Source organism: Mesoplodon mirus (assembly GCF_964341445.2).
Source record: "Mesoplodon mirus genome assembly, chromosome: 10".
Lineage (NCBI taxonomy): Eukaryota > Metazoa > Chordata > Mammalia > Artiodactyla > Ziphiidae > Mesoplodon > Mesoplodon mirus.
Genome location: NC_138986.1, coordinates 81,460,559 through 81,480,498, shown reverse-complemented (window position 1 = coordinate 81,480,498; position 19,940 = coordinate 81,460,559).

Sequence of the window (19,940 nt, the reverse complement as noted above, 5' to 3'; positions counted from 1 at the left end):
AGGGCACAGGTGAGGGTACGGTAACATGGGAGGGTTAGGCTACGTGCTGAAGCACAGGTCATTACCCGCGTATGGGCCAGGTGTAGGCTACGGCATAGTGTAAGGTGTAGGGCTGGTGTTGGGTTTTTGTTCCGGGCTAGGGTTAGAGATAGGGAACGGCAAGGCTTAGGGCACAGTTGAGGTTACGGAAACGTGGGAGGGTCAGGCTACGTGCTGACGCACGGGTCAGTGCCAGCGTACGGGCCAGGAGTAGGCAACGGCGTAGGGTAAAGTGTAGGGCTGGTGGTGGGTTTCCATTCCGGGCTAGGGTTAGGGTTAGGGAACAGAAAGGCTTAGGGCACAGGTGAGGGTACTGAAACGTGGGAGGGTCAGGGTACGTGCTGACGCACGTGTCAGTGCCAGTGTACCGGCCAGGAGTAGGCTACGGCTTGGGGGTTAGGTGTAGGGCTGGTGGTGGGTTTCCTTTCCGGGCTAGGGTTAGGGTTAGGGAACGGCAAGGCTTAGGGCACAGGTGAGGGTACGGAAACGTGGGAGGGTGAGGCTACATGCTGACGCACGGGTCAGTGCCAGTGTATGGGCCATGAGTAGGCTATGGCGTGGAGATTAGGTGTAGGGCTGGTGGTGGTTTTCCGTTCCGTACTATGGTTAGGGTAAGGGAACGGCAAGGCTTAGGGCACAGGTGAGGGTACGGAAATGTGGGAAGGTCAGGCTACGTGCTGACGCACGTGTCAGTGCCTGCGTACGGGCCAGGAGTAGGCTACGGAATAGGGTAAGGTGTAGGGCTGGTGCTGGGTTTCCGTTCCAGGCTAGGGTTAGGGATCGGCAAGACTTAGGGCACAGGTGAGGGTACGGAAACGTGGTAGGTTCAGGCTACGTGCTGACGCATGCGTCAGTTCCAGCGTTCGGGCCAGGAGTAGGCTACGGCATAGGGTAAGGTGTAGGGCTGGTGGAGGGTTTCCGTTCCGGGCTATGGTTAAGGTTAGGGAACGGCAAGGCTTAGGGCACAGCTGAGGTTACGGAAACGTGGGAGGGGCAGGCTACGTGCTGACACACGGGTCAGTGCCAGCATATGGGTCAGGAGTAGGCTACGGCGTGGTGGTAAGGTGTAGGGCTGGTGGTGGGTTTGTGTTCTGGGCTAGGGTTAGGGTTAGGGAACGTCAAGGCTTAGGGCACAGGTGAGGGTACGGAAACGTGGGAGGGTCAGGCTACATGCTGACGCACGGGTCAGTGCCAGCGTACGGGCCATAAGTAGGCTATGGCTTGGAGGTTAGTTGTAGGGCTGGTGGTGGTTTTCCGTTCCGTACTAGTGTTAGGGTTAGGGAACGGCAAGGCTTACGGCACAGGTGAAGGTACGGAAATGAGGGAAGGTCAGGCTACGTGCTGACGCACGGGTCAGTGCCAGCGTTCGGGCCAGGAGTAGGCTACGGCATAGCGTAAGGTGTAGGGCTGGTGGTGGTTTTCCGTTCCGTACTAGGGTTAGGGTTAGGGAACGGCAAGGCTTAGGGCACAGGTGACGTTACGGTAAAGTGAGAAGGTCAGGCTACATGCTGACGCACAGGTCAGTGCCAGCGTATGGACCACGAGTAGGCTATGGCTTGGGGGTAAGGTGTAAGGCTTGTGGTGTGTTTCCGTTCCGGGCTAGGGTTAGGGTTAGGGAATGGCAAGGTTTAGGGCACAGGTGAGGGTACAGCAACGTGGCAGGTTCAGGATACGTTCTGACGCACGGGTCAGTGCCAGCGTATGGACCAGGAGTAGGCTACAGCTTGGGGGTAAGGTGTAGGGCTGTTGGTGTGTTTCCGTTCCGGGCTACAGTTAGGGTTAGGGAACGGCAAAGCTTAGGGCACATGTGAGGGTACGGAAACGTGGGAGGTTCAGGCTACGTGATGACGCACGTGTCAGTGCCAGCGTAGCGGCCAGGAGTAGGCTACGGTTTGGTGGTTAGGTGTAGGGCAGGTGGTGGGTTTCCATTCCAGGCTAGGGTTAGTGTTAGGGAACAGCAAGGCTTAGGGCACAGGTGAGGGTACGGAAACGTGGGAGGGTCAGGCTACATGCTGACGCACGGGTCAGTGCCAGTGTACGGGCCAGGAGTAGGCTACGGCTTGGGGGTACGGTGTAGGGCTGGTGGTGGGTTTCTGTTCCGGGCTAGGGTTAGGGTCAGGGAACGGCAAGGCTTGGGGCACAGGGGAGGCTACGGAAACGTGGGAGGGTCAGGCTACGTGCTGACGCAGGGGTCAGTGCCAGCGTACGGGCCAGGAGTAGGCTATGGCTTGGTGGTTAGTGTAGGGCTTGTGGTGTGTTTCCCTTCCCTACTAGTGTTAGGGTTAAGGAACGGCAAGGCTTAGGGCACAGGTGACGTTACGGTAATGTGGGAAGGTCAGGCTACGTGCTGACGCAAATGTCAGTGCCAGCGTATGGACCAGGAGTAGGCTACCGCTTGAGGGTAAGGTGCAGGGCTGGTGGTGGGTTTCCGTTGGGGGCTAGGGTTAGGGTTAGGGAACGGCAAGGCTTAGGGCACAGGTGAGGGTACGGAAACGTTGGAGTGTCAGGCTACATGCTGACACATGGGTCAGTGCCAGCGTATGGGTCAGGATTAGGCTACGGCTTATGGGTAAGGTTTAGGGCTGGTGGTGGGTTTCCGTTCCGGGCTAGGGTTAGAGATAGGGAACGGCAAGGCTTAGGGCAGAGGTGTGGGTACGGTAACATGGGAGGGTCAGGCTACGTGCTGAAGCACATGTCAGTCCCCGTGTACGGGCCAGTTGTAGGCTACGGCATAGGGTAAGGTATAGGGCTGGTGGTCGGTTTCCGTTCCAGGCTAGGGTTAGGGTTACGGAACGGCAAGGCTTAGGGCACAGGTGAGGGTACGGAAACGTGGGAGGGTCAGGCTACATGCTGACGCAAGGGTCAGTGCCACCGTACAGGCCAGGAGTAGGCTACGGCGTAGGTTAAGGTGTAGGGCTGGTGGTGGGTTTCCGTTCAGGGCTAGGGTTAGGGTTAGGGAACGTCAAGGCTTAGGGCACAGGTGAGGGTACGGAAACATGGGAGTGTCAGGCTACGTACTGACGCACGGGTCAGTGCCAGCGTACGGGCCAGGAGTAGGCTACGGCGTAGGGTAAGGTGTAGGGCTGGTTGTGGGTTTCCGTTCCAGGCTACGTTTAGGGTTAGGGAACGGCAAAGCTTAGGGCACATGTGAGGGTACGGAAACGTGGGAGGGTCAGGCTACGTGCTGACGCACGAGTCAGTGCAAGTGTACAGGCCAGGAGTAGGCTACGGCTTGTGGGTAAGCTTTAGAGCTGGTGGTGGGTTTCCGTTCGGGGCTAAGGTTAGGGTTAGGGAACGGCAAGGCTTAGGGCACAGGTGAGGGTACGGAAACGTGGGAGGGTCAGGCTACGTGCTGACGCACGGGTCAGTGCCCGCGTACGGGCTAGGTGTAGGCTACGACATATGGTAAGATGTAGGGTTGGTGGTGGTTTTCCGTTCAGGCTAGGGTTAGGGTTAGGGAACGGCAAGGCTTAGGGGACAGGTGAGGGTACGGAAACGTGGGAGGGTCAGGCTACGTGCTGACGCACGGGTCAGTGTCAGCATACGCCCAGGAGTAGGCTACGGCTTGGGGGTAAGGTGTAGAGCTGGTGGTGGGTTTCCGTTCTGGGCTAGGGTTAGTGTTAGGAACGGCCAGGCTTAGGGCACAGTTGAGGGTCCTGAAACGTGGGAGGGTCAGGCTACTTGCTGACGCACGTGTCAGTGCCAGAGTACGGGCCAGGAGTATGCTATGGCTTGGGGGTAAGCTGTAGGGCTGGTGGTGTGTTTCCTTTTTGGAATAGGGTTAGGGTTAGGGCACGGCAAGGCTTAGGGCACAGGTGAGGGTATGGAAACGTGGGAGGGTCAGGCTTCGTGATGACGCACGGGTCAGTGCCAGCGTACAGGCCAGGAGTAGGCTACGGCGTAGGGTAAGGTGTAGGGCTGGTGGTGGGTTTCCGTTCTTGGCTAGGGTTAGGGTGAGGGAACGTCAAGGCTTAGGGCACAGGTGAGGGTACGGAAACGTGGGAGGGTCAGGCTACGTACTGATGCATGGGTCAGTGCCAGCGTACGGGCCAGGAGTAGGCTACGGTGTAGGGTAACGTGTAGGGCTGTTGGTGGGTTTTCATTGCGGGGTACGGATAGGGTTAGGGAACGGCAAGGCTTAGGGCACAGGTGAGGGCACGGAAACGTGGGAGGGTCAGGCTACGTGCTGACGCACGGGTCAGTGCCAGCGTATGGGCAAGGAGTAGGCTACGGGGCAGGGTAAGGTCTAGGGCTGGTGGTGGGTTTCCGTTCCGGGCTAGGGTTAGTGTTAGGGAACGGCAAGGCTTAGGGCACAGGTGAGGGTACAGAAAAGTTGGAGGTTCAGGCTACGTGCTAATGCACGTGTCAATGCCAGCGTACGGGCCAGGAGTAGGCTACGTCGTAGAGGAAGGTGTATGGCTGGTGGTGGGTTTCCGTTCTGCGCTAGGGTTAGGGATAGGGAACGTCAAGGCTTAGGGCACAGGTGAGGGTACGGAAACGTGGGAGGGTCAGGCTACGTACTGATGCATGGGTCAGTGCCAGCGTACGGGCCAGGAGTAGGCTACGGTGTAGGGTAACGTGTAGGGCTGTTGGTGGGTTTTCATTGCGGGGTACGGATAGGGTTAGGGAACGGCAAGGCTTAGGGCACACGTGAGGGCACGGAAACGTGGGAGGGTCAGGCTACGTGCTGACGCACGGGTCAGTGCCAGCGTATGGGCAAGGAGTAGGCTACGGGTCAGGGTAAGGTCTAGGGCTGGTGGTGGGTTTCCGTTCCAGGCTAGGGTTAGTGTTAGGGAACGGCAAGGCTTAGGGCACAGGTGAGGGTACAGAAAAGATGGAGGTTCAGGCTACGTGCTAATGCACGTGTCAATGCCAGCGTACGGGCCAGGAGTAGGCTACGTCGTAGAGGAAGGTGTATGGCTGGTGGTGGGTTTCCTTTACGGGCTAGGGTTAGGGTTAGGGAACGGCAAGGCTTAGGGCACAGGTGAGGGTACGGAAATGTGGGAAGGTCAGGCTACGTGCTGACACACGTGTCAGTGCCAGTGTACGGGCCAGGAGTAGGCTACGGCGTAGGGTAAGGTGTAGGGTTGGTGGTGGGTTTCCGTTCCGGGCTATGGTTAGGGTTAGTGAAAGGCAAGGCTTAGGGCACAGGTGAGGATACGGAAACGTGGGAGGGTCAGGCTACGTGCTGACGCATGTGTCAGTGCCAGAATACGGGCCAGGAGTAGGCTACGGTTTGGGGGTAAGGTGTAGGGCTGGTGGTGGGTTTCCGTTTGGGGCTAGGGTTAGGGTTAGGGAACGGCAAGGCTTAGGGCACAGGTGACGGTACGGAAACGTGGGAGGGTCTGGCTACGTGCTGACGCACGGGTGAGTGCCAGCGTACGGGCCAGGAGTAGGCTATGGCGTTGGGTAAAGTGTAGGGCTGGTGGTGGGTTTCCGTTCCGGGCTAGGGTAAGGGTTAGGGAACGGCAAGGATTAGGGCACAGGTTAGGGTACAGAAACGTGGGAGAGTCAGGCTACGTGCTGACGCACGTGTCAGTGCCAGCGTACCGGCCAGGAGTAGGCTACGGCTTGGGCGTTAGGTGTAGGGCTGGTGGTGGGTTTCCTTTCCGGGCTTGGGTTAGGGTTAGGGAACGGCAAGGCTTAGTGCACAGGTGAGGGTACGGATAAGTGGGAGGGTCAGGATACGTGCTGACGCACGGGTAAGTGCCAGCGTACGGGCCATGAGTAGGCTATGGCATGGAGTTTAGGTGTAGGGCTGGTGGTGGGTTTCCATTCAGTACTAGGGTTAGGGTTAGGGAACGGCAAGGCTTAGGGCACAGGTGAGGGTACGGAAATGTGTGAAGATCAGGCTACGTGCTGACGCAGGGGACAGTGCCAGCGTACGGGCCAGGAGTAGGCTACGGTGTAGGGTAAGGTGTAGGTCTGGTGCAGGGTTTCCGTTCCGGACTAGGGTTAGGTTTAGGGAATGGCAAGACTTAGGGCACAGGTGAGGGTACGGAAACGTGGTAGGGTCAGGCTACGTGCTGACGCAAGGGTCAGTGCCAGCGTTCGGGCCAGGAGTAGGCTACGGCGTAGGGTAAGGTTTAGGGCTGGTGGTGGGTTTCCGTTCCGGGCTAGGGTTAGAGTTAGGGAACGGCAAGGCATAGGGCACAGGTGAGGGTACGGAAACGTGGGAGGGTCAGGCTACATGCTGACGCACGGGTCAGTGCCAGCGTACGGGCCAGGAGTAGGCTATGGCGTTGGGTAAAGTGTAGGGCTGGTGGTGGGTTTCCGTTCCGGGCTAGGGTTAGGGTTAGGGAACGGCAAGGCTTAGGGCGCAGGTGAGGGTACGGAAACGTAGGAGGGTCAGGCTATGTGCTGACGCACGGGTCAGTACCAGCGTACGGGCCATGAGTAGGCTATGGCTTGGAGGTTAGGTGTAGGGCTGGTGGTGGGTTTCCGTTCCGTACTAGGGTTAGGGTTAGGGAACAGCAAGGCTTAGGGCACAGGTGAGGGTACGGAAATGTGGGAAGGTCAGGCTACGTGCTGACGCACGTGTCAGTGCCAGCGTACGGGCCAGGAGTAGGCTACGGCGTAGGGCAAGGTGTAGGGCTGGTGGTGGGTTTCTGTTCATGGCTAGGGTTAGGGTGAGGGAACGGCAAGGCTTAGGGCACAGGTGACGGTACGGAAACGTGGGAGGGTCATGTTACGTGATGACGCACGGGTCAGTGCCAGCATACGGGCCAAGAGTAGGCTACGGCGTAGGGTAACGTGTAGGGATTCTGGTGGGTTTCCGTTCCGGTCTAGGGTTAGGGTTAGGGAAATGCAAGGCTTAGGGCACAGGTTAGTGTACAGAAACGTGGGAGAGTCAGGCTACGTGCTGACGCACGTGTCAGTGCCAGCGTACCGGCCAGGAGTAGGCTACGGCTTGGGGGTTAGGTGTTGGGCTGGTGGTGGGTTTCCGTTCCGGGCTAGGTTTAGGGTTAGGGAACGGCAAGGCATAGGGCACAGGTGAGGGTACGGAAATGTGGGAGGGTCATGCTACATGCTGACGCAAGTGTCAGTGCCACCGTACAGGCCAAGAGTAGGCTACGGCGTAGGGTAACGTGTAGGGATTGTGGTGTGTTTCCTTTTCGGAATAGGGTTAGGGTTAGGGAACGGCAAGGCTTAGGGCACAGGTGAGGGTACGGAAACGTGTGAGGGTCAGGCTACGTGCTGATGCGCGGGTTATTGCCAGCGTACGGGCCAGGAGTAGGCTACGGCGTAGGGTAAGGTGTAGGGCTGGTGGTGGGTTTCCGTTCCTGTCTAGGGTTAGGGTGAGGGAACGGCAAGGCTTAGGGCACAGGTGAGGGTACGGAAACGTGGGAGTGTCAGGCTTCGTGATGACGCACGGGTCAGTGCCAGCGTACAGGCCAGGAGTAGGCTACGGCGTAGGGTAATGTCTAGGGATGGTGGTGGGTTTCCGTTCCGGGCTAGGGTTAGGGTTAGGGAACGGCAAAGCTTAGGGCACAGTTGAGGGTACGGAAACGTGGGAGGGTCAGGCTACGTACTGATGCATGGGTCAGTGCCAGCTTACGGGCCAGGAGTAGGCTACGGTGTAGGGTAACGTGTAGGGCTGTTGGTGGGTTTTCATTGCGGGGTACGGTTAGGGTTAGGGAACGGCAAGGCTTAGGGCACAGGTGAGGGCACGGAAACGTGGGAGGGTCAGGCTATGTGCTGACGCACGGGTCAGTGCCAGCATATGGGCAAGGAGTAGGCTACGGAGCAGGGTAAGGTCTAGGGCTGGTGGTGGGTTTCCGTTCCGGGCTAGGGTTAGTGTTAGGGAACGGCAAGGCTTAGGGCACAGGTGAGGGTACAGAAAAGTTGGAGGTTCAGGCTACGTGCTAATGCACGTGTCAATGTCAGCGTACGGGCCAGGAGTAGGCTACGTCGTAGAGGAAGGTGTATGGCTGGTGGTGGGTTTCCGTTCTGGGCTAGGGTTAGGGATAGGGAACGGCAAGGCTTAGGGCACAGGTGAGGGTACGGAAATGTGGCAGGGTCAGGCTACGTGCTGACGCATGGGTCAGTGCCAGCGTACAGGCCAGGATTAGGCTATGGCTTGGGTGTTAGGTGTAGGGCTGGTGGTGGGTTTCCTTTACGGGCTAGGGTTAGGGTTAGGGAACGGCAAGGCTTAGGGCACAGGTGAGGGTACGGAAATGTGGGAAGGTCAGGCTACGTGCTGACACACGGGTCAGTGCCAGTGTACGGGCCAGGAGTAGCCAAGGCGTAGGGTAAGGTGTAGGGTTGGTGGTGGGTTTCCGTTCCGGGGTATGGTTAGGGTTAGTGAAAGGAAAGGCTTAGGGCACAGGTGAGGATACGGAAACGTGGGAGTGTCAGGCTACGTGCTGACGCATGTGTCAGTGCCAGAATACGGGCCAGGAGTAGGCTACGGTTTGGGGGTAAGGTGTAGGCCTGGTGGTGGTTTTCCGTTGGGGGCTAGGGTTAGGGTTAGGGAACGGCAAGGCTTAGGGCACAGGTGAGGGTACGGAAAAGTGGGAGGGTCTGGCTACGTGCTGACGCACGGGTCAGTGCCAGCTTATGGGCCAGGAGTAGGCTATGGCGTTGGGTAAAGTGTAGGGCTGGTGGTGGGTTTCCGTTCCGGGCTAGGGTTAGGGTTAGGGAACGGCAAGGCTTAGGGCGCAGGTGAGGGTACGGAAACGTGGGAGGGTCAGGCTACGTGCTGACGCACGGGTCAGTGCCAGCGTACGGGCCATGAGTAGGCTATGGCTTGGAGGTTAGGTGTAGGGCTGGTGGTGGGTTTCCGTTCCGTAGTAGGGTTAGGGTTAGGGAACAGCAAGGCTTAGGGCACAGGTGAGGGTACGGAAATGTGGGAAGGTCAGGCTACGTGCTGACGCACGTGTCAGTGCCAGCGTACGGGCCAGGAGTAGGCTACGGCGTAGGGCAATGTGTAGGGCTGGTGGTGGGTTTCCGTTCATGGTTAGGGTTAGGGTGAGGGAACGGCAAGGCTCAGGGCACAGGTGAGGGTACGGAAACGTGGGAGGGTCAGGTTACGTGATGACGCACCGGTCAGTGCCAGCGTACGGGCCAAGAGTAGGCTACCGCGTAGGGTAACGTTTAGGGATTGTGGTGGGTTTCCGTTCCGGTCTAGGGTTAGGGTTAGGGAATGGCAAGGCTTAGGGCACAGGTTAGTGTACAGAAACGTGGGAGAGTCAGGCTACGTGCTGACGCACGTGTCAGTGCCAGCGTACTGGCCAGGAGTAGGCTACGGCTTGGGGGTTAGGTGTTGGGCTGGTGGTGGGTTTCCGTTCCGGGCTAGGTTTAGGGTTAGGGAACGGCAAAGCTTAGGGCACAGGTGAGGGTACGGAAACGTGGGAGGGTCAGGCTACATGCTGACGCAAGGGTCAGTGCCACCGTACAGGCCAAGAGTAGGCTACGGCGTAGGGTAACGTGTAGGGATTGTGGTGGGTTTCCGTTCCGGGGTAGGGTTAGGGTTAGGGAACGGCAAGGCTTAGGGCACAGGTTAGGGTACAGAAACGTGGGAGAGTCAGGCTACGTGCTGACGCACATATCAGTGCCAGCGTACCGGCCAGGAGTAGGCTACGGTTTGGGGGTTAGGTGTAGGCCTGGTGGTGGGTTTCCTTTCCGGGCTAGGGTTAGGGTTAGGCAACGGCAAGGCTTAGTGCACAGGTGAGTGTACGGAAAAGTGGGAGGGTCAGGATACGTGCTGACGCACGGGTAAGTGCCAGCGTACGGGCCATGAGTAGGCTATGGCATGGAGTTTAGTTGTAGGGCTGGTGGTGGGTTTCCGTTCGGTACTAGGGTTAGGGATAGGGAACGGCAAGGCTTAGGGCACAGGTAAGGGTACGGAAATGTGTGAAGATCAGGCTACGTGCTGTCGCATGGGTCAGTGCCAGCGTACGGGCCAGGAGTAGGCTACGGCGTAGGGTAAGGTGTAGGTCTGGTGCAGGGTTTCCGTTCCGGACTAGGGTTAGGTTTAGGGAACGGCAAGACTTAGGGCAGAGGTGAGGGTACGGAAACGTGGTAGGGTCAGGCTACGTGCTGACGCAAGGGTCAGTGCCAGCGTTCGGGCCAGGAGTAGGCTATGGCATAGGGTAAGGTGTAGGGCTGGTGGTGGGTTTCCATTCCGGGCTAGGGTTAGGGTTAGGGAACGGCAAGGCATAGGGCACAGCTGAGGGTACGGAAACGTGGGAGGGTCAGGCTACATGCTGACGCACGGGTCAGTGCCAGCGTACGGGCCAGGAGTAGGCTATGGCTTGGGGGTAAGCTGTAGGGCTGGTGGTGGGTTTCCTTTTCGGAATAGGGTTAGGGTTAGTGCACGGCAAGGCTTAGGGCACAGGTGAGGGTACGGAAACGTGTGAGGGTCAGGCTACGTGCTGATGCGCGGGTTATTGCCAGCGTACGGGCCAGGAGTAGGCTACGGCGTAGGGTAAGGTTTAGGGCTGGTGGTGGGTTTCCGTTCCTGGCTAGGGTTAGGGTGAGGGAACGGCAAGGCTTAGGGCACAGGTGAGGGTACGGAAACGTGGGAGTGTCAGGCTTCGTGATGACGCACGGGTCAGTGCCAGCTTACAGGCCAGGAGTAGGCTACGGCGTAGGGTAATGTCTAGGGATGGTGGTGGGTTTCCGTTCCGGGCTAGGGTTAGGGTTAGGGAACGTCAAGGCTTAGGGCACAGGTGAGGGTACGGAAACGTGGGATGGTCAGGCTACGTACTGATGCATGGGTCAGTGCCAGCGTACGGGCCAGGAGTAGGCTACGGTGTAGGGTAACGTGTAGGGCTGTTGGTGGGTTTTCATTGCGGGGTACGGTTAGGGTTATGGAACGGCAAGTCTTAGGGCACAGGTGAGGGCACAGAAACGTGGGAGGGTCAGGCTACGTGCTGACGCACGGGTCAGTGCCAGCGTAAGGGCAAGGAGTAGGCTACGGGGCAGGGTAAGGTCTAGGGCTGTTGGTGGGTTTCCGTTCCGGGCTAGGGTTAGTGTTAGGGAACGGCAAGGCTTAGGGCACAGGTGAGGGTACAGAAAAGTTGGAGGTTCAGGCTACGTGCTAATGCAAGTGTCAATGCCAGGGTACGGGCCAGGAGTAGGCTACGTCGTAGAGGAAGGTGTATGGCTGGTGGTGGGTTTCCGTTCTGGCCTAGGGTTAGGGATAGGGAACGGCAAGGCTTAGGGCACAGGTGAGGGTACGGTAACGTGGGAGGGTCAGGCTACGTGCTGACGCATGGGTCAGTGCCAGCGTACAGGCCAGGAGTAGGCTATGGCTTGGGTGTTAGGTGTAGGGCTGGTAGTGTGTTTCCTTTACGGGCTAGGGTTAGGGTTAGGGAACGGCAAGGCTTAGGGCACAGGTGAGGGTACGGAAATGTGGGAAGGTCAGGCTACGTGCTGACACACGGGTCAGTGCCAGTGTACGGGCCAGGAGTAGGCTACGGCGTAGGGTAAGGTGTAGGGTTGGTGGTGGGTTTCCGTTCCGGGCTATGGTTAGGGTTAGGGAACGGCAAGGCTTAGGGCACAGGTGAGGGTACGGAAATGTGGGAAGGTCAGGCTACGTGCTGACACACGGGTCAGTGCCAGTGTACGGGCCAGGAGTAGGCTACGGCGTAGGGTAAGGTGTAGGGTTGGTGGTGGGTTTCCGTTCCAGGCTATGGTTAGGGTTAGTGAAAGGCAAGGCTTAGGGCACAGGTGAGGATACGGAAACGTGGGAGGGTCAGGCTACGTGCTGACGCATGTGTCAGTGCCAGAATACGGGCCAGGAGTAGGCTACGGTTTGGGGGTAAGGTGTAGGGCTGGTGGTGGGTTTCCGTTTGGGGCTAGGGTTAGGGTTAGGGAACGGCAAGGCTTAGGGCACAGGTGAGGGTACGGAAACGTGGGAGGGTCTGGCTACGTGCTGACGCACGGGTCAGTGCCAGCGTACGGGCCAGGAGTAGGCTATGGCGTTGGGTAAAGTGTAGGGCTGGTGGTGGGTTTCCGTTCCGGGCTAGGTTTAGGGTTAGGGAACGGCAAGGCTTAGGGCGCAGGTGAGGGTACGGAAACGTGGGAGGGTCAGGCTACGTGCTGACGCACGGGTCAGTGCCAGCGTACGGGCCATGAGTAGGCTATGGCTTGGAGGTTAGGTGTAGGGCTGGTGGTGGGTTTCCGATCCGTAGTAGGGTTAGGGTTAGGGAACAGCAAGGCTTAGGGCACAGGTGAGGGTACGGAAATGTGGAAGGCCAGGCTACGTGCTGACGCACGTGTCAGTGCCAGCGTACGGCCCAGGAGTAGGCTACGGCGTAGGGCAAGGTGTAGGGCTGGTGGTGGGTATCCGTTCATGGCTAGGGTTAGGGTGAGGGTACGGCAAGGCTTAGGGCACAGGTGAGGGTACGGAAACGTGGGAGGGTCAGGCTACGTGATGACGCACGGGTCAGTGCCAGCGTATGGGCCAAGAGTAGGATACGGCGTAGGGTAACGTGTAGGGATTGTGGTGGGTTTCTGTTCCGGGCTAGGGTTAGGGTTAGGGAACGGCAAGGCTTAGGGCACAGGTTAGGGTACAGAAACGTGGGAGAGTCAGGCTACGTGCTGACGCACGTGTCAGTGCCAGCGTACCGGCCAGGAGTAGGCTACGGCTTGGGGGTTAGGTGTAGGGCTGGTGGTGGGTTTCCTTTCCGTGCTAGGGTTAGGGTTAGGGAACGGCAAGGATTAGTGCACAGGTGAGGGTACGGATAAGTGGGAGTGTCAGGATACGTGCTGACGCACGGGTAAGTGCCAGCGTACGGGCCATGAGTAGGCTATGGCATGGAGTTTAGGTGTAGGGCTGGTGGTGGGTTTCCGTTCGGTACTAGGGTTAGGGTTAGGGAACGGCAAGGCTTAGGGCACAGGTGAGGGTACGGAAATGTGTGAATATCAGGCTACGTGCTGACGCATGGGTCAGTGCCAGCGTACGGGCCAGGAGTAGGCTACGGTGTAGGGTAAGGTGTAGGTCTGGTGCAGGGTTTCCGTTCCGGACTAGGGTTAGGTTTAGGGAATGGCAAGACTTAGGGCACAGGTGAGGGTACGGAAACGTGGTAGGGTCAGGCTACGTGCTGACGCAAGGGTTAGTGCCAGCGTTCGGGCCAGGAGTAGGCTACGGCGTAGGGTAAGGTTTGGACTGGTGGTGGGTTTCCGTTCCGGGCTAGGGTTAGAGTTAGGGAACGGCAAGGCATAGCGCACAGGTGAGGGTACGGAAACGTGGGAGGGTCAGGCTACATGCTGACGCACGGGTCAGTGCCAGCGTACGGGCCAGGAGTAGGCTTTGGCTTGGGGGTAAGCTTTAGGGCTGGTGGTGTGTTTCCTTTTTGGAATAGGGTTAGGGTTAGGGCGCGGCAAGGCTTAGGGCACAGGTGAGGGTACGGAAACGTTTGAGGGTCAGGCTACGTGCTGATGCGCCTGTTAGTGCCAGCGTACGGGCCAGGAGTAGGCTACGGCGTAGGGTAAGGTGTAGGGCTGGTGGTGGGTTTCCGTTCCTGGCTAGGGTTAGGGTGAGGGAACGGCAAGGCTTAGGGCACAGGTGAGGGTACGGAAACGTGGGAGTGTCAGGCTTCGTGATGACGCACGGGTCAGTGCCAGCGTACAGGCCAGGAGTAGGCTACGGCGTAGGGTAATGTCTTGGGATGGTGGTGGGTTTCCGTTCCGGGCTAGGGTTAGGGTTAGGGAACGTCAAGGCTTAGGGCACAGGTGAGGGTACGGAAACGTGGGAGGGTCAGGCTACGTACTGATGCATGGGTCAGTGCCAGCGTACGGGCCAGGAGTAGGCTACGGTGTAGGGTAACGTGTAGGGCTGTTGGTGGGTTTTCATTGCGGGGTACGGTTAGGGTTAGGGAACGGCAAGGCTTAGGGCACAGGTGAGGGCACGGAAACTTGGGAGGGTCAGGCTACGTGCTGACGCACGGGTCAGTGCCAGCGTATGGGCAAGGAGTAGGCTACGGGGTAGGGTAAGGTCTAGGGCTGGTGGTGGGTTTCCGTTCCGGGCTAGGGTTAGTGTTAGGGAACGGCAAGGCTTAGGGCACAGGTGAGGGTACAGAAAAGTTGGAGGTTCAGGCTACGTGCTAATGCACATGTCAATGCCAGCGTACGGGCCAGGAGTAGGCTACGTCGTAGAGAAAGGTGTATGGCTGGTGGTGGGTTTCCGTTCTGGGCTAGGGTTAGGGATAGGGAACGGCAAGGCTTAGGGCACAGGTGAGGGTACGGAAATGTGGCAGGGTCAGGCTACGTGCTGACGCATGGGTCAGTGCCAGCGTACAGGCCAGGATTAGGCTATGGCTTGGGTGTTAGGTGTAGGGCTGGTGGTGGGTTTCCTTTACGGGCTAGGGTTAGGGTTAGGGAACGGCAAGGCTTAGGGCACAGGTGAGGGTACGGAAATGTGGGAAGGTCAGGCTACGTGCTGACACACGGGTCAGTGCCAGTGTACGGGCCAGGAGTAGCCAAGGCGTAGGGTAAGGTGTAGGGTTGGTGGTGGGTTTCCGTTCCGGGCTATGGTTAGGGTTAGTGAAAGGAAAGGCTTAGGGCACAGGTGAGGATACGGAAACGTGGGAGGGTCTGGCTACGTGCTGACGCACGGGTCAGTGCCAGCGTATGGGCCAGGAGTAGGCTATGGCGTTGGGTAAAGTGTAGGGCTGGTGGTGGGTTTCCGTTCCGGGCTAGGGTTAGGGTTAGGGAACGGCAAGGCTTAGGGCGCAGGTGAGGGTACGGAAACGTGGGAGGGTCAGGCTACGTGCTGACGCACGGGTCAGTGCCAGAATACGGGCCAGGAGTAGGCTACGGTTTGGGGGTAAGGTGTAGGCCTGGTGGTGGGTTTCCGTTGGGGGCTAGGGTTAGGGTTAGGGAACGGCAAGGCTTAGGGCACAGGTGAGGGTACGGAAACGTGGGAGGGTCTGGCTACGTGCTGACGCACGGGTCAGTGCCAGTGTATGGGCCAGGAGTAGGCTATGGCGTTGGGTAAAGTGTAGGGCTGGTGGTGGGTTTCCGTTCCGGGCTAGGGTTAGGGTTAGGGAACGGCAAGGCTTAGGGCGCAGGTGAGGGTACGGAAACGTGGGAGGGTCAGGCTACGTGCTGACGCACGGGTCAGTGCCAGCGTACGGGCCATGAGTAGGCTATGGCTTGGAGGTTAGGTGTAGGGCTGGTGGTGGGTTTCCGTTCCGTAGTAGGGTTAGGGTTAGGGAACAGCAAGGCTTAGGGCACAGGTGAGGGTACGGAAATGTGGGAAGGTCAGGCTACGTGCTGACGCACGTGTCAGTGCCAGCGTACGGGCCAGGAGTAGGCTACGGCGTAGGGCAATGTGTAGGGCTGGTGGTGGGTTTCCGTTCATGGTTAGGGTTAGGGTGAGGGAACGGCAAGGCTTAGGGCACAGGTGAGGGTACGGAAACGTGGGAGGGTCAGGTTACGTGATGACGCACCGGTCAGTGCCAGCGTACGGGCCAAGTGTAGGCTACCGCGTAGGGTAACGTTTAGGGATTGTGGTGGGTTTCCGTTCCGGTCTAGGGTTAGGGTTAGGGAATGGCAAGGCTTAGGGCACAGGTTAGTGTACAGAAACGTGGGAGAGTCAGGCTACGTGCTGACGCACGTGTCAGTGCCAGCGTACTGGCCAGGAGTAGGCTACGGCTTGGGGGTTAGGGGTTGGGCTGGTGGTGGGTTTCCGTTCCGGGCTAGGTTTAGGGTTAGGGAACGGCAAAGCTTAGGGCACAGGTGAGGGTACGGAAACGTGGGAGGGTCAGGCTACATGCTGACGCAAGGGTCAGTGCCACCGTACAGGCCAAGAGTAGGCTACGGCGTAGGGTAACGTGTAGGGATTGTGGTGGGTTTCCGTTCCGGGCTAGGGTTAGGGTTAGGGAACGGCAAGGCTTAGGGCACAGGTTAGGGTACAGAAACGTGGGAGAGTCAGGCTACGTGCTGACGCACATGTCAGTGCCAGCGTACCGGCCAGGAGTAGGCTACGGTTTGGGGGTTAGGTGTAGGGCTGGTGGTGGGTTTCCTTTCCGGGCTAGGGTTAGGGTTAGGCAACGGCAAGGCTTAGTGCACAGGTGAGGGTACGGAAAAGTGGGAGGGTCAGGATACGTGCTGACGCACGGGTAAGTGCCAGCGTACGGGCCATGAGTAGGCTATGGCATGGAGTTTAGGTGTAGGGCTGGTGGTGGGTTTCCGTTCGGTACTAGGGTTAGGGATAGGGAACGGCAAGGCTTAGGGCACAGGTAAGGGTACGGAAATGTGTGAAGATCAGGCTACGTGCTGTCGCATGGGTCAGTGCCAGCGTACGGGCCAGGAGTAGGCTACGGCGTAGGGTAAGGTGTAGGTCTGGTGCAGGGTTTCCGTTCCGGACTAGGGTTAGGTTTAGGGAACGGCAAGACTTAGGGCAGAGGTGAGGGTACGGAAACGTGGTAGGGTCAGGCTACGTGCTGACGCAAGGGTCAGTGCCAGCGTTCGGGCCAGGAGTAGGCTATGGCATAGGGTAAGGTGTAGGGCTGGTGGTGGGTTTCCATTCCGGGCTAGGGTTAGGGTTAGGGAACGGCAAGGCATAGGGCACAGGTGAGGGTACGGAAACGTGGGAGGGTCAGGCTACATGCTGACGCACGGGTCAGTGCCAGCGTACGGGCCAGGAGTAGGCTATGGCTTGGGGGTAAGCTGTAGGGCTGGTGGTGGGTTTCCTTTTCGGAATAGGGTTAGGGTTAGTGCACGGCAAGGCTTAAGGCACAGGTGAGGGTACGGAAACGTGTGAGGGTCAGGCTACGTGCTGATGCGCGGGTTATTGCCAGCGTACGGGCCAGGAGTAGGCTACGGCGTAGGGTAAGGTTTAGGGCTGGTGGTGGGTTTCCGTTCCTGGCTAGGGTTAGGGTGAGGGAACGGCAAGGCTTAGGGCACAGGTGAGGGTACGGAAACGTGGGAGTGTCAGGCTTCGTGATGACGCACGTGTCAGTGCCAGCTTACAGGCCAGGAGTAGGCTACGGCGTAGGGTAATGTCTAGGGATGGTGGTGGGTTTCCGTTCCGGGCTAGGGTTAGGGTTAGGGAACGTCAAGGCTTAGGGCACAGGTGAGGGTACGGAAACGTGGGATGGTCAGGCTACGTACTGATGCATGGGTCAGTGCCAGCGTACGGGCCAGGAGTAGGCTACGGTGTAGGGTAACGTGTAGGGCTGTTGGTGGGTTTTCATTGCGGGGTACGGTTAGGGTTATGGAACGGCAAGTCTTAGGGCACAGGTGAGGGCACAGAAACGTGGGAGGGTCAGGCTACGTGCTGACGCACGGGTCAGTGCCAGCGTAAGGGCAAGGAGTAGGCTACGGGGCAGGGTAAGGTCTAGGGCTGTTGGTGGGTTTCCGTTCCGGGCTAGGGTTAGTGTTAGGGAACGGCAAGGCTTAGGGCACAGGTGAGGGTACAGAAAAGTTGGAGGTTCAGGCTACGTGCTAATGCAAGTGTCAATGCCAGCGTACGGGCCAGGAGTAGGCTACGTCGTAGAGGAAGGTGTATGGCTGGTGGTGGGTTTCCGTTCTGGGCTAGGGTTAGGGATAGGGAACGGCAAGGCTTAGGGCACAGGTGAGGGTACGGAAACGTGGGAGGGTCAGGCTACGTGCTGACGCATGGGTCAGTGCCAGCGTACAGGCCAGGAGTAGGCTATGGCTTGGGTGTTAGGTGTAGGGCTGGTAGTGTGTTTCCTTTACGGGCTAGGGTTAGGGTTAGGGAACGGCAAGGCTTAGGGCACAGGTGAGGGTACGGAAATGTGGGAAGTTCAGGCTACGTGCTGACACACGGGTCAGTGCCAGTGTACGGGCCAGGAGTAGGCTACGGCGTAGGGTAAGGTGTAGGGTTGGTGGTGGGTTTCCGTTCCGGGCTATGGTTAGGGTTAGGGAACGGCAAGGCTTAGGGCACAGGTGAGGGTACGGAAATGTGGGAAGGTCAGGCTACGTGCTGACACACGGGTCAGTGCCAGTGTACGGGCCAGGAGTAGGCTACGGCGTAGGGTAAGGTGTAGGGTTGGTGGTGGGTTTCCGTTCCGGGCTCTGGTTAGGGTTAGTGAAAGGCAAGGCTTAGGGCACAGGTGAGGATACGGAAACGTGGGAGGGTCAGGCTACGTGCTGACGCATGTGTCAGTGCCAGAATACGGGCCAGGAGTAGGCTACGGTTTGGGGGTAAGGTGTAGGGCTGGTGGTGGGTTTCCGTTTGGGGCTAGGGTTAGGGTTAGGGAACGGCAAGGCTTAGGGCACAGGTGAGGGTACGGAAACGTGGGAGGGTCTGGCTACGTGCTGACGCATGGGTCAGTGCCAGCGTACGGGCCAGGAGTAGGCTATGGCGTTGGGTAAAGTGTAGGGCTGGTGGTGGGTTTCCGTTCCGGGCTAGGTTTAGGGTTAGGGAACGGCAAGGCTTAGGGCGCAGGTGAGGGTACGGAAACGTGGGAGGGTCAGGCTACGTGCTGACGCACGGGTCAGTGCCAGCGTACGGGCCATGAGTAGGCTATGGCTTGGAGGTTAGGTGTAGGGCTGGTGGTGGGTTTCCGATCCGTACTAGGGTTAGGGTTAGGGAACAGCAAGGCTTAGGGCACAGGTGAGGGTACGGAAATGTGGAAGGTCAGGCTACGTGCTGACGCACGTGTCAGTGCCAGCGTACGGCCCAGGAGTAGGCTACGGCGTAGGGCAAGGTGTAGGGCTGGTGGTGGGTATCCGTTCATGGCTAGGGTTAGGGTGAGGGTACGGCAAGGCTTAGGGCACAGGTGAGGGTACGGAAACGTGGGAGGGTCAGGCTACGTGATGACGCACGGGTCAGTGCCAGCGTATGGGCCAAGAGTAGGATACGGCGTAGGGTAACGTGTAGGGATTGTGGTGGGTTTCCGTTCCAGGCTAGGGTTAGGGTTAGGGAACGGCAAGGCTTAGGGCACAGGTTAGGGTACAGAAACGTGGGAGAGTCAGGCTACGTGCTGACGCACGTGTCAGTGCCAGCGTACCGGCCAGGAGTAGGCTACGGCTTGGGGGTTAGGTGTAGGGCTGGTGGTGGGTTTCCTTTCCGTGCTAGGGTTAGGGTTAGGGAACGGCAAGGATTAGTGCACAGGTGAGGGTACGGATAAGTGGGAGGGTCAGGATACGTGCTGACGCACGGGTAAGTGCCAGCGTACGGGCCATGAGTAGGCTATGGCATGGAGTTTAGGTGTAGGGCTGGTGGTGGGTTTCCGTTCGGTACTAGGGTTAGGGTTAGGGAACGGCAAGGCTTAGGGCACAGGTGAGGGTACGGAAATGTGTGAATATCAGGCTACGTGCTGACGCATGGGTCAGTGCCAGCGTACGGGCCAGGAGTAGGCTACGGTGTAGGGTAAGGTGTAGGTCTGGTGCAGGGTTTCCGTTCCGGACTAGGGTTAGGTTTAGGGAATGGCAAGACTTAGGGCACAGGTGAGGGTACGGAAACGTGGTAGGGTCAGGCTACGTGCTGACGCAAGGGTTAGTGCCAGCGTTCGGGCCAGGAGTAGGCTACGGCGTAGGGTAAGGTTTGGGCTGGTGGTGGGTTTCCGTTCCGGGCTAGGGTTAGAGTTAGGGAACGGCAAGGCATAGCGCACAGGTGAGGGTACGGAAACGTGGGAGGGTCAGGCTACATGCTGACGCACGGGTCAGTGCCAGCGTACGGGCCAGGAGTAGGCTTTGGCTTGGGGGTAAGCTTTAGGGCTGGTGGTGTGTTTCCTTTTTGGAATAGGGTTAGGGTTAGGGCGCGGCAAGGCTTAGGGCACAGGTGAGGGTACGGAAACGTGTGAGGGTCAGGCTACGTGCTGATGCGCCTGTTAGTGCCAGCGTACGGGCCAGGAGTAGGCTACGGCGTAGGGTAAGGTGTAGGGCTGGTGGTGGGTTTCCGTTCCTGGCTAGGGTTAGGGTGAGGGAACGGCAAGGCTTAGGGCACAGGTGAGGGTACGGAAACGTGGGAGTGTCAG